General features: G+C 41.3%; 2 long non-coding RNA genes across 3 annotated transcripts; both read right to left on the reverse strand.

The window, feature by feature from the left end:
• Positions 1 to 278: 278 nt before the first annotated feature.
• On the reverse strand, positions 279 to 4,470 carry LOC136569843 (uncharacterized). 2 transcript variants are annotated; one of them, XR_010785468.1, is made up of 4 exons: positions 4,439 to 4,470; positions 2,361 to 4,129; positions 1,247 to 1,443; positions 279 to 911 (listed from the first exon to the last, which is right to left on the reverse strand). It is a non-coding gene; the product is annotated as an uncharacterized lncRNA (long non-coding RNA). The 2 variants fall into 2 exon arrangements; XR_010785467.1 differs by lacking the exon at positions 1,247 to 1,443.
• Positions 4,471 to 4,509: 39 nt separating this feature from the next.
• LOC136569848 (uncharacterized) lies at positions 4,510 to 6,586 on the reverse strand. The gene is made up of 3 exons (XR_010785469.1): positions 6,179 to 6,586; positions 5,904 to 5,970; positions 4,510 to 4,853 (listed from the first exon to the last, which is right to left on the reverse strand). It is a non-coding gene; the product is annotated as an uncharacterized lncRNA (long non-coding RNA).
• Positions 6,587 to 12,799: the final 6,213 nt, after the last annotated feature.

Below are 12,799 nucleotides of genomic sequence, written 5' to 3' on the forward strand. Positions count from 1 at the left end.
AGGTGACCCGCCTGGTGGATGCAGAAAGGCTGTGGATGTTGTGTATCTGGACTCCAGCAAAGCCTTTGACACTGTCTCCCACAGCACACTCCTGGAGAAGCTGGCAGCCCATGGCTTGGACAGGAGCACTCTTTGATGGGCTAGGAACTGGCTGGATGGCTGGCCTAGAGAGGGGTGGTGAACGGTGCTGCATCCAGCTGAGAGCCAATCACCAGTGGTGTCCCTCAGGGGTTTGTACTGGGATCAGTTCTATTTAATATTGTTATAGACGACATGGATGAGGGGATTTAATCTTTAATTAGTAAATTTGTAGACGACACTAAGCTGGGAGCTTGTGTTGATCTATTGGAAGGAAGGATGGCTCTGCAGAGAGACTAAGATCGGTTGGATGGATGGGCAGAGTCCAACAGCATGAAGTTTAATAAGTCTAAGTGCCGAGTTCTACATTTTGGCCACAAAAATACCCTACAACGTTACAAGCTGGGGACGGTGTGGCTGGACAGTGTTCAGGCGGAAAGGGACCTGGGAGTGCTGGTTGACAGCCGGTTGAATATGAGCCAGCAGTGTGCCTTGGTGGCTAGGAAGGCCAATGGCATCCTGGCCTGCATTAGGAATGGTGTGGTCTGAAGGAGCAGGAAGGTCATTCTTCCCCTGTACTTGGCACTGGTGAGACCAGGCATCCTGAGTACCGTGTCCAGTTCTGGGCCCCCAATTTAGGAAGGATGTTGAGATGCTTGAGTGTGTCCAGAGGAGGGCAACAAGGCTGGTGAGGGGCTTGGAACACAAGCCCTATGAGGAATGTTTGAAGGAGCCGGAGAAGAAGAGGCTTAGAGGTGACCTTATTGCTCTCTGCAACTTCCTGAAGGGAGCTTGTAGACAGGTGAGGATCGGTCTCTTCCACTGGGCAGCAACTGACAGAACAAGAGGACACAGTCTCAAGCTACGTCAGGAAAAGTATAGGCTGGATATTAGGAAGAAATTTTTCACCGAAAGAATAATAAAGTACTGGAATGCTCTTCCCAGGGAGGTGGTAGAATCACCATCTCTGGATGTGTTTAACAAAAGACCGGACGTGGCACTTGGTGCTATAGTTGAGGTGTTAGGGCATAGGTTGGACTTGATGATCTTAGAGATCTCTTCCAACCTCATTATTCTGTGACTCTGTGACCTGGGATCACCATGAGGAGCCTGGAAGGAGCTAGGGCTGGAACTGGGCTGTACTGGGAGGCACTGGGACCACACCCACCTGGAAGTAGCGCCCCTGGTGGAGGCAGCCACAGGTCCGGGAGGATGCAGCGGCCCTGTGGAACAGCAGCCCCTCGGCGCACTGACACCCCTCACAGCAGCGCTCACTGCAGGGGGCTGGGGCCAACACACCTGCACAGGTGTGCTCACAGGTGCGGGCACACAGCTGGTAGTGGCTCTTGGTGGGGCAGGTGAGAGCTGGGAAAGGGAGGGAAGAAACAAAGGGGGTCAATGGGGAGCAGTGGGGCTACTGGGGGGTCATCTGGGGTCAATGGGTGTCTCCTGGGATCAATGCCATCCCATCTTTGGGGTGGGTGGTCCCAAGGGAAATCCATGAAAATACGAGATAAAAGAAAAAATGCAGAAAAAAGGGCAAAAGTGCAGAAGAATAGGGAAAATAGTGAACAAATTGCAAGGCAAAGGGACATACATGCATACCTTCCCTATAAATAAGGAAAAAAAGGAGAAATGCAGGAAAAAAATACATAAATGTAAAAAAATTGGGGGGAAATGCTGGGGAAAAGCATAAATATAAGAAAACTGAGAGAAAATGCAGAAAAAGAAATACAAATGCATAATACAGAGAAAAATACAGGCAAGAAAAATATGTACTGCCTAAAAATAGGGGGAAGAAAGGAAATGCAGGGGAAATATGACATAAAAATAGGAGGATGGAAAGGGGAAAAATGCTAGGAAAAGGAGAAAGAAAAATAGGGAAAAATGCAAGAAGTAAAGGTGTAAATGCATAGGAAATAGGGAAAATATGGGGAAATTAATTTTTAAAATGTAAATACATTTAGCCAGGAAAAAAAAAACACTATGAAAAAAGAGGTAAATGCAGAGAAATACGAGAGAAAGGAAAACAGATGCATGAAAAAATATAGGTAACGATATAAAAATAAAAGAAGGAAGGAGAACAAGCAAAAAGGAAGCAAATCCATAAAAATAGGGGGAAAATGAAGGGAAAACAACTTCCAACCAAGGTTTTAATGCATTTAACAGATCTTGCTTAGGAAAAAAGTTGGACTGCATAGGAGGTGGGCTGAGGAGTCCCTTCCATCAAAGAAACCCAGTTTGGGGGGATCCCATGAGATTTGGAACATAAAGTGCCTTACCATGACGTCAGCCCATTTTCTGTGTTTCAATGACAAGGTGACTCCATAGACTTCCACAGACAATGCTTGGATCCTAGGGACCTTCCACTTCTGCTGCTCCTCCTTCTAGATTGTGACAATAAATGATGTCACGTTGTCACCTGTGCCAGTCTGGGTAAGGACATATGAGTAAGTACCAGCGATGTTGAAGGCCATCCCATCAAAGGTGACATAGGCGTGGTCCCTTGTGGCCACACAGGTGCTGGACACCTGCGAGGTACACTGGAAGACATCACTGACAACCTTCCCATGGCCAACATGACAGGAAGTATTTTGGCACTCCACAGTGCCACCAGAGAGGCACTGGCACATCTCCTGCTCTGTGGGGTAGAATGTCTCCCCCTCTTTGTAGTAGACTCCATGGCGGCTGCAGCTGCAGTGGGACATGGGCACACACTTGTCGACGCCATCCTGACACATGCAGCCCTCGTGGCACTGCCCTTGGCATGTGGCAGAGTCAGCGCCGCAGGTGTGCTGGCAGGTGTGCGAGCAGAGCTCATTGGAGCTGTTGGAAGGACAGGGAATATCTGCCAGGAGACAATGGGATTCATGAGGAACCAGGAAATTCCAAGCCAAATCCTGGAAGTTTCCTGGAATTCAAGTGCAAACTTCACCTAATACAGAGCTTTTTAGCCCATGGCAAACTTGATTTTCATCCCTGTGCACATGACAAGGGGCATCATCAAATGACAATCCAACGATTATCTGATGATGATCCAATGATCATCCATAAGGAATATGCCATCCCATTACAATAGGAATTCTTCCTCTAAACCACACGATTTCTCACATTTTTATGGCGAAAAATGAAATATTCACTCAAAGAATGGGATTGCTCCACACTGGGTCCTCAACTGACCTCCAGGCTGGATCCCTTTAACCCAATTCCACTATTTTTAGTACATTTTTTGGTGGTTCTCCCTCTAAATTATCCACTTTGTAGCCAACACCAGGAAACTGGAGATTTTGAGGGGGTAAGGTATTCCAGATGAGACAACTTCTTCCTTAGGAAGGGTTTATTTTGGGTGAATTATGGGATCAACCAAGACTTTGGGTGGGATTCCCATGCGCCTCTGGGTTGTTCATACATAGATTTGGAGCAGACTTGAGGATCCTTTGTATACTGCTGAAGGAAAAACCCTCCCATTGTCCCAATTTACAGTAGAAATTATCTGTCCTCCACCTCTCAATGGACACACCAGCAGCCTGGCATGTGGTGGCGTAGAGGGCAATGATTGGACACATCCCTTCTTCCTGATCAGGGAACAGGCAGGAGTCATGGATGCAGCTCTAGAAGTACTGGTGGCCATCAACATGACCATGACATCCTCTAAAGAGTCCATCCACTTCCAAAATAATTTCACACCCCATCCCAGAGACTTCCTGCTGCAGCCAGGAAGGTGCAAGGGTGCTGGAACATTCCACTGTTGACCTCTCACCACATCCTGGGACATCTGTGACCTTCCAGCTGCTCCTGAAGGCATCTGGGTCTGACGTCACACGGTTGTTCCTCATCATCATGTCATTGCTTGCAGTGCCATTGTAGTTCCCACAGAGCCCACATAGGGCATTGGTGAAGCCACTGGCACCATGGTGGTGATATGGCTGTACCAGTCATAGGTGACAACAAGGCCAAAATTGGTCACTTCCACCACGTCCTGCCCGTGACAATAGACAACAATCTTTCTTTCACTGTAGTGCTACGGGAGATTGACCAACTGCTCATCAGTCTGGGGAGAAAACCATAGAAATTGATCAAATTGGCAGACTGAGGGTAAACTATTTTCAACAGCCAGAGCAACCAAAAAGTGTTGATTTAATTAAATTTTGAATTGAATTAAATTTTTGATTGAATTAAATTTTGGATTTAAGAGAATGAGAAGGACCAAGTCCCAAAAGGAGGTTGATCAACCACTCATTGATCTGGAACAAATTATGTTGATTTAATGACATTTTACTTGATTTAATGACATTTTAGATGCTCATGGGATGAGGTGGAGAATGTGATGAAAAGATAAGGGATCATTTCCTAAACTCACCATGATTTTTCCAGCATGTTCCCTGCTGATGCTGATGATTTTCTTGTAGACTTTGACTGTCACCACGGCAATGGACGACACGAGGTTGTCACTAAGGTGGCCATTCTGCACCAACACCTGGCATCCCACCAAATTTTGGGTGTCCTCACACAACCCTACCAACACGTAAGACACGCATCCCCTGGAAGATGAATGCCTTGCCATCAAAGGTCTCATAATGGGTGGCTCCAACAGCAGTGCAGACCCCAAAAATTTTGGGATAACAATCCTGGATATCCTCCTCCATCTGGCATCCTTCCTCAGTACCACAACCAGAATCCCAGCACACTGTCTGCCGCTGCTCTGCGTCACACACACAGTGTTGGATGCAAGTGAGGTCACTCCAAAATTCCTTGCCAAGGTCACAGAAGAAACCCTGAAAGACACAACCACATTCAGAAGGGGCGATTCAGGTGTCGGCATCAAGGACAAGGCCCTCGTGGCACATGGAGGTGTCCACGCAGGTGCTGACAGCGGCACAGCTGGATGACACAGCAGGGATGTTGCAGGTAGGGAGGCAGGCAAGGCCTCAGGTGCTGTAGGGCGGGCAAATGAGAGCTGGACAGGGAGGGAGACAGCGGTCAAGGTGGGGCGGTACATAGTGGGACAGACTACTTTGACTATCTGCACAGATACCCTGCAGACTCCATGGATTTTATGGAGTCTCCATGGACTTTCTAGGCCTTCTACCTGGACTTTCTGGAGTCTCGGCAGACTTCCTGCTCAGACTTTCTAGAGACTCCACCAACTTTGTGGAATTTCTACATGGACTTTCTGGAATCTCCTTGGAGTTCCATGGATTTCCTGCTTGGATCTTCTGCCATGGTCTTTCTCAACCCATGATCCCATGGGTCTTTAGTCCCACATCAATTAGCCTCCACCCACCCCAAGGAGTATTTTCACTCAACCATCCTCTATTCACAACATTCCAACTCTTTCCTCCAATGGGAAACATTGATCCTCTTCTCCTGGCAGTCATCAGCATAGTTCTTGAAGGCATAGCACAGCACATTGCGATACCCCTCATTGGCACACAGGTCATAGATACAGTTCTTCACATAGATATTGGGACTGATAGTGTCATGACACGACTGGAATGGCCCAGAATGTTGGGACAACTTCCCACACCAGGTCTCTGCCTTGTATGTCACCACCTGGTCCCATCTGCACCGCCCACAGTCACCATCACAGGTGTCCTGGCAGTGGCCACTCTCACTGGTCGCCTTCCAGCTCCACCCAAACTCCACAGTATCTCACATTTGTTTTCCATCAGGAGAGAGAGTGTCATCTTGGGGATCCCCATTGTTTTTCCCACACATTTCGCAGACTTTTCTAGAAAGAGCAGCCGGAAGTTTGATCACTACATGATCATCCCAGCTGTAGAGGACCTTCAGCTTGAAATTTGATTGAATCAACATGGATTTACCCTTCTGGTGGATGCAGACCTTCCTGTGGCAGAGGAAAATGGGGAGGCACAAGCGGTGGTTGCTCACCTGTAGGACAACAACAACCATCAAAACAACCAAAATCCATCAAAACTGGGCATGGAGTTCAAGAAGACTAGAAGTGTTTTCATACAAGGGTTACCTGCATACCAGCAAATCTGGGAATTATTTAGGAAAAGACCCTCAAGATCATTGCTAAATATGTAATTTCAGCAAAATTTTAAAAAAATGGGAAATTATGATGGTTTTTGCTTACCCTCACCATACCATTCTCTGACTGGACAGCAGTGACAGTGACGTTGTCGACTTGGATGGTGATGGAGCCGATGGAGGAAACTTTGGAGTTCTCCTTTTTCCTCCTTTTTGACCTCAACAGAGAAAGTAGGAAGGGTGGGATCAGGATTGCAGATGGTGGTCATGGTGTAGGCCCGCGCTCCCGTGAAATCAAAGGTTTTTCATCAAAACTGCAGTAGTGTGGCCCACCAGTGAGCCAACAGGTGGAGAAAGTCTCCTGGATGCACTCTGGTTGTCCATCCACCATCTCACACCTCTCGCATACCAAATCCTCACAGGAGACTGCTGTGGGGACTGAAAAAAAGGGGAAAACCCATGAATGGTCAACTGCACAACACTCAACCATTGGGGTGATACAACAATTGACTCACTTTACTCACTGGCAGCACAGAGCCCCAGGAAACCATATCCAGTGTGAGTCTGGAACCCAGACACCAGGAGCCCAATGGGCACCTACGAGTTCTCAGCACTCTGCATCATTGCACTCATGGTGATGCTGGCCCAGGAGAAATCTGTGCCAGGAATGGCCTGCCATGCCACTGTGTTGTCTGGCCAATGGTTGAGGGTGGTGGTGGCAGTGGTAGTGGTGGGTGCAATGAGGATGGCATGGCTATACTGGCTGGGCACACTGCTAAAGCGGAATGCAGTGCAATGGGCGGTGACAGGTGGGACAAGAAGGAGGAAGGGATCTTGCCAAGATGACCCACTGAAGAAAAACACCAACTGCACTGCCACCACTGCACTGATGTACAGGTGGGAGTTATGGTTCACTGTTGACGATTTTTGCAGGTTGAGGAGTTTTTGCAAGACAATGGCCACGTTCAGCCAATGCACAATCGAGCCTGCTTGTAATAATGGACAACGGACATGTTCACAAACAATGGATAATGGACATATTCAGAAATGGGGTCGGTATGTCCTTGAAAAAGATACAAGAAGAAGAGTCATCAGGACTCAGCAAGTTTGTCAGCAAGCTTGAGAAAGGGAGAAAAAAGAGAAGCCATGGGTGGGCCAGACAACCACAGCAAGACGTGTGAAAAATTAGATGACCCAATCAGCATTCCATTTTAGATACGTGAACAGCTAGGATTAACCAATCATGTATTAGCTATAGACACGTGAACAGTAGAAACTTATTATAAATATAGTCCTTTTAGGGATAATAAATTTGGCTTCACTGGATCATATTGGTTATGGCGTGATGTCCCTGAACCTCTGCACCCCACAGTTCACCACGAATGTCTGCACCTCCCTTGTTGCCATGGCCACAGTGGCATTCCTGCTCCCAGTATTGTAGTTGTTGGTGTTGTCTTCATCCGTCACCACATAAACGAAATCAACCTCTGTCTGCAGTGGGTTGGGTGGCACCACGTAGCTCCTCCCCCACACTGTCATTGGGAGGAACTGCTCCACCACAAAGTCAAATCCAGCAGATACCTTGACACAGGTGTGGCCACTGAGGACGACCGCAGGGGTGTCGGCCACCACAACTGTGCCAGTGAAGTCCTGGCTGCTCTGGAGCTGCAGGCTGTGGTAGGGCTGCAGGAATAGGCGGAGCACGGCAACGGGGATGTATGTGGCCCCAGCAAAGTGGAAAGTGGTGCTGGTGCTGATGCTAAGAGTGATGGTGGTGGGGTCAGTGGCCACCATAAACTCAGTCAGGCCGCAAGTTTAGTTCCCAACCGGTGTCACCACATAGTACCTGATGCCCAGGCTCTCCATAGGTAGGAAGGCAATGGCATCCACAGTGTAGCCATTGGTACTGACAGACGTCACAGAGATGTCAGCACTGGCCTCAGTCACCACGGTTTTATGGGAAGTGTGGCTTCCAGTGAGTTCCAGGGTAGCAGGAAAGGACAAGGGCACAGTGACATCTGGTCTCAGGGTGGTGTTCTGGGTGATGGAGCTGCCACAGAGCATCCCCGACACCTGGGTGTCAGCAGGGCCATAGAAGGCAAGCAGCAGCTGCAGGTACGTGCTGGGGGACTCGTTGTCGTTCTGTGGGATCACAGCACGGAACTCCCAGCCCCGGTAGCTGGCACTGGAGAGTGCTGGGAAAACAGGGGCAAAAGAGGGCCTTGGTTAATTTTTATATTAACCAAGGGGGTTATATAAAGGGGGCTTTTATATTTTTATATCAATATTTTTATGTCAATTCTATATGTGTTTATACATCAATTTTCCTATTTTACAGTAGGAATTGTACTGAAATTACATTAAAGATATGACTGCACTATCCAATTTATAGAGTCTATTTTTATATATTATCAAAATAGAAATTCTATTTGCAGTTTGTTATTTTAATAAACAATATTTGTATTCTATTAACAAATTATTAAAATATATCAATGTGTTAATAATATGAAATAATGTATTATTAACTAATACTAATTATATAAAATACTATTCCTTAATAAAACAATATTACTAGATATTTATATTATTATACCCTGTGTTCATTATATATTAATGGTATCATGTAATATAATTTAGTATATTACTACTTACTAGCACATTGATAAAATATTAATAATATAGGGCTAATATATCAGTAAAAATATCTCAATCACATTTTAGCCTGTTATTGTAGTATTATACTTGTTATCCATCATATAACTTAGTTACATAGTTTTCTATGTTATTATTATAGAGATCTATTAATTATAACACTGTGATATACAATACCTACATTTAAATACATAGAAGTATTTTTTCTATTATTTTGTACTTAATTTTGATAGAAATATCAGCAAAGATTTATTCCAAAACCATAAATATTAAAAATAATTAAAGTAATATAATAATAAATGCTGTAGCTATTGAACTTATTTCCGTATTAATCAAAGTAGAAAATAAATTAACATATTTTTATAAATCTATACATCAGTAGATGATTTCTATTTTCTCTACAAAATTATACAGATAATGATTTAAAATAATTTTATTGATTGTTTTCATAGAAACGGTTTGGGGAGAAATGGTAAAAATCAAGCAAAAATAAGCAGTAAGGAGCACAATTACAAAGTTAGAGAGTATACTAGAGACTAGAATAGAATTAATATGCCATTATATTATACTATATTGCAATATAATCTATCATTATATGTAATTAATATAATAATTATGATAGTGGATAGGAAATTCTAACACAAAATATTATATATATATATACATAAATTGCATAGTTATAATACATTATAATATATAATAACATAATATAATTAATATAATATTATGCAACTTCATGCCATATTACATTGTAAATTATTCTTTAATTGCATTATGTAATTACATTTATAGTAATTTATATATATTCTATAGTTTATAATTATCTCTTAATAACTAGATATAGTTATATATAATAGGAATATAGTGTGCTATATTAATAAATGCACTATTATATGAATAGAAAATATATTACATGTTTTTATAGTTCACATCTTTTGTATGTCCATATAACTTTTAATAATAATAATAATAATAATAATAATAATAATAATAATAATAATAATAATAATAATAATAATAATTATTATTATTATTATTATTATTATTATTATTATTATTATTATTATTATTATTATTATTATTATTATTATTATTATATTTTATACTGAATTTTCACAGAAATTTTTATTAAAAAATGCAAATCAAGAATAATGATAATACCAACATAATTACAGCAGAGTAGATCATATGTTGAATTTTCTATATAATTACAGTGGAGACTATATTATACATTCATATGGAACAATTGTAGTGGATGTATATTATTAATTTAACCACAACATATAAAAATATAAAAATGTATTAATAAGCAATTATTGTCCTATTAATCAATATTATGCTATTAAGTTACACTATTAAATATTATTATTAGGCAATTAAAATTGTACATATTTGGTATAAGATAAAATGTATATAGAAAAATATATAAAATATCCAGAAATATCTAAAAGGAAAACTAAACAAAAAATATTGTAAAAAGATCAAAAATATTTTCAGAGTTTTTTTTAATGCTACAAAAAAACCAAAATGGCTGGGTTTTGCCTCAAAAGAGGTTAAAAAGAATGGGTATCTTCTCCTAATAAAAAGAAAAAAAAAAAAAAAAAAGAAAAAAAGTATTTTTGAGATTGTCAGGGAAAAAAACCCAGGAAAATGAGATAAAAATTTATTAAAACTCGGTGTATATATAAAAGCCCATCATAAGAGGTTTTTTAATTTAAAAAATAGGGAATTGAGGATGGTAGATTAAAAAAAATTCTGGTGATTTTTTCTGAAAAAAATTGAAATCAAGTGTTTTGGGGGGAAAATAGGGAATAATGAGGTTTGACTATCAATAAAAATAGGATTAAAGGGGCCTTTCTGAAATAATACATGAAAACTATTTGCTTTTCTTAAAAAAGGGGATTTTGAAGAAAAATCAAGAGGGACGTGAGCAATTGGGATTTTAAGAATTACAACAGAGTGAGTTTTTTTTTCTTTAAAAATAGCTGAAACTTAAAACAGAATTCAAGAGGGCTTTTTTCCTTAATGAATAAATTTTTAAAATAAAACTAAATTAAAAAAAAGAAGAAACAAGAATATATTAAGGGAATAAAAAGGTTTTTTTTAAATTAAAAACACTATCTAAAAAATTGGGCTGATAATTTTCTCAATGAAAATTAGAAAAAAGCCAGGAAAATAAGGAATAAAAGGGTTTTTTTATTTTTCCTTAAGAATCAACTGCTTTTATTAAAAAAGAGCAAATAAAAGGACTTTGTTTTTTCATTTATAAAAACCTTTTAAAAATAGATCTTTTTTCCCTGGGAAAAAAATACAATTCCAGCATATAGATCTTGCGGTTTTGTCCTGGTAAAACACTAAAACTGAACATTAGAATTTTAGCTAAAAACAAAAAAACACCAAAGAAAAACCCCACCAAAAAACAAACCAAAAAGTAAACAAAAATACCCAGGACAAAGTGCACTTTTTTTTTTTCCATGAAAATTAATCAGGCATTAATTTTCTTTTCAAAAAGAAGAAGAATATAAAGGCTTTTGGATTAAAAAAATATTTCAAAATGGGAGTTTTGGTTAAACATAATAAATCTGTTGCTGAGAGGTTGTTGGAAAAATGCAGAATGGGGGAAGAACAGAATTTTCAGGCAAAAACAAGCCCAGGGGTTCAGGATTTCATCTTCTGTGCTAAAAAGTCTGGAAATGAGTAAAAAATCCAAGAAATCTGGGGATTTTTCATGGAAAACAGGAATTTTATTTACCACAGAAGGGAAGGAGGAGCCATCAGATCCCGTCTTGTGCCACCCCTGTAAAAAAACACCAAAAACCACTAAAACCTGTTCTTTTGTGGGAAAAATCCATGTGAGCCCTGAGGCTCCAGAAGCCTCAAGTCACCCCCCAAATCACCCCAAAATGTCTTTTAATACCCTAAAATACCTTTTTTCACCCCACAGAAACCTCCTGGGACTTACTTTGGCCCCCACTGCCCCCAAGTCCACACCAAACATGCCAAACTCTAAAAAGTTTGTACAAAATTCCCCAAGTTTGGATCAAAATTGTTTTTCTTCCCAAATTCTCCCACTTTGGGTCAAAGTAATTTTTCTCCCAATCCCCCCCTTTTGGCCAAAATGGAATTAAACAGGGATTAAATATCCCTCCCCCCATTCTGCTCCCCACCTTGAGGCCACATCAGATTCTCCATCTATATCAGATTCACTCCAAAACCAGATGAATTTTAACTAAAATCACCTGGATTCATGTCAAAATGCTGACACAGCCCTCCCACCAACCCCTGATGCCCACTCCGTACCCCATTTCCACCAAATCCACACTAAAACTTCATGGAAAGGATGAATTTTTCCCCAATTCTCCCCACCCAGTTTTGGTATATGGATATTTTTTTGCCCAACATCCTCCAAATTTGGATCAAAATGGGGCTCAACATCCAGGAAAACTCTTCACTCACCTTGTCCCACACAAACCCTCCCAAATGCTCAATTTGGCCTCAAAAAGGGGAAGAGAAAACCCACCAAATTTTGGACATGATGAGGGAAAAAAAAATCTGAAATTTGGAAGAAAAGTGCACAAAAAGGGCAAACCCCTGAGATTTGGGGGGAAATGGGCAATTTTTTTTTTTTTTAATGTGGAAAAAAGTGTTTGAAACCCAACGTTTTAGAAGAAAAATGATGGAACTTTTGGGGAAAAGAGGGAAAATGGTCCTAAAATTGGGGAAGAGAAAGGGTAAAAAAATCTGAAATTTGGGCAGAAAAAATCCTCAATTTCTGCCTGTCACTAAACAATAAGGAAAACCAGGAATAAACAGGGAATGAAGCCTCCCCACTCTTCCCTACTCACTGGCCCCTTGGCTCTTGAATTCCTGGGTTCCTGCAGACACACAGTGTTTGTTCCAAAGCCACTCCTTTTATACCCAAATAAAAAATACTCAAGTCACAGCCAAACCATGCAGATTTGGGCAGATTCAGCAGAATTTCAGGATGGGGGCAGGGGGCATGACCCACAGTTCCAGAGAATTTGGGAGCTGGCAGCTGGATCCTGTCACAGATGGGAAATGATGGGAGTGGAAC

This window comes from Molothrus aeneus, unplaced genomic scaffold (assembly GCF_037042795.1).
Source record: "Molothrus aeneus isolate 106 unplaced genomic scaffold, BPBGC_Maene_1.0 scaffold_285, whole genome shotgun sequence".
NCBI classification, from domain to species: Eukaryota; Metazoa; Chordata; class Aves; order Passeriformes; family Icteridae; genus Molothrus; species Molothrus aeneus.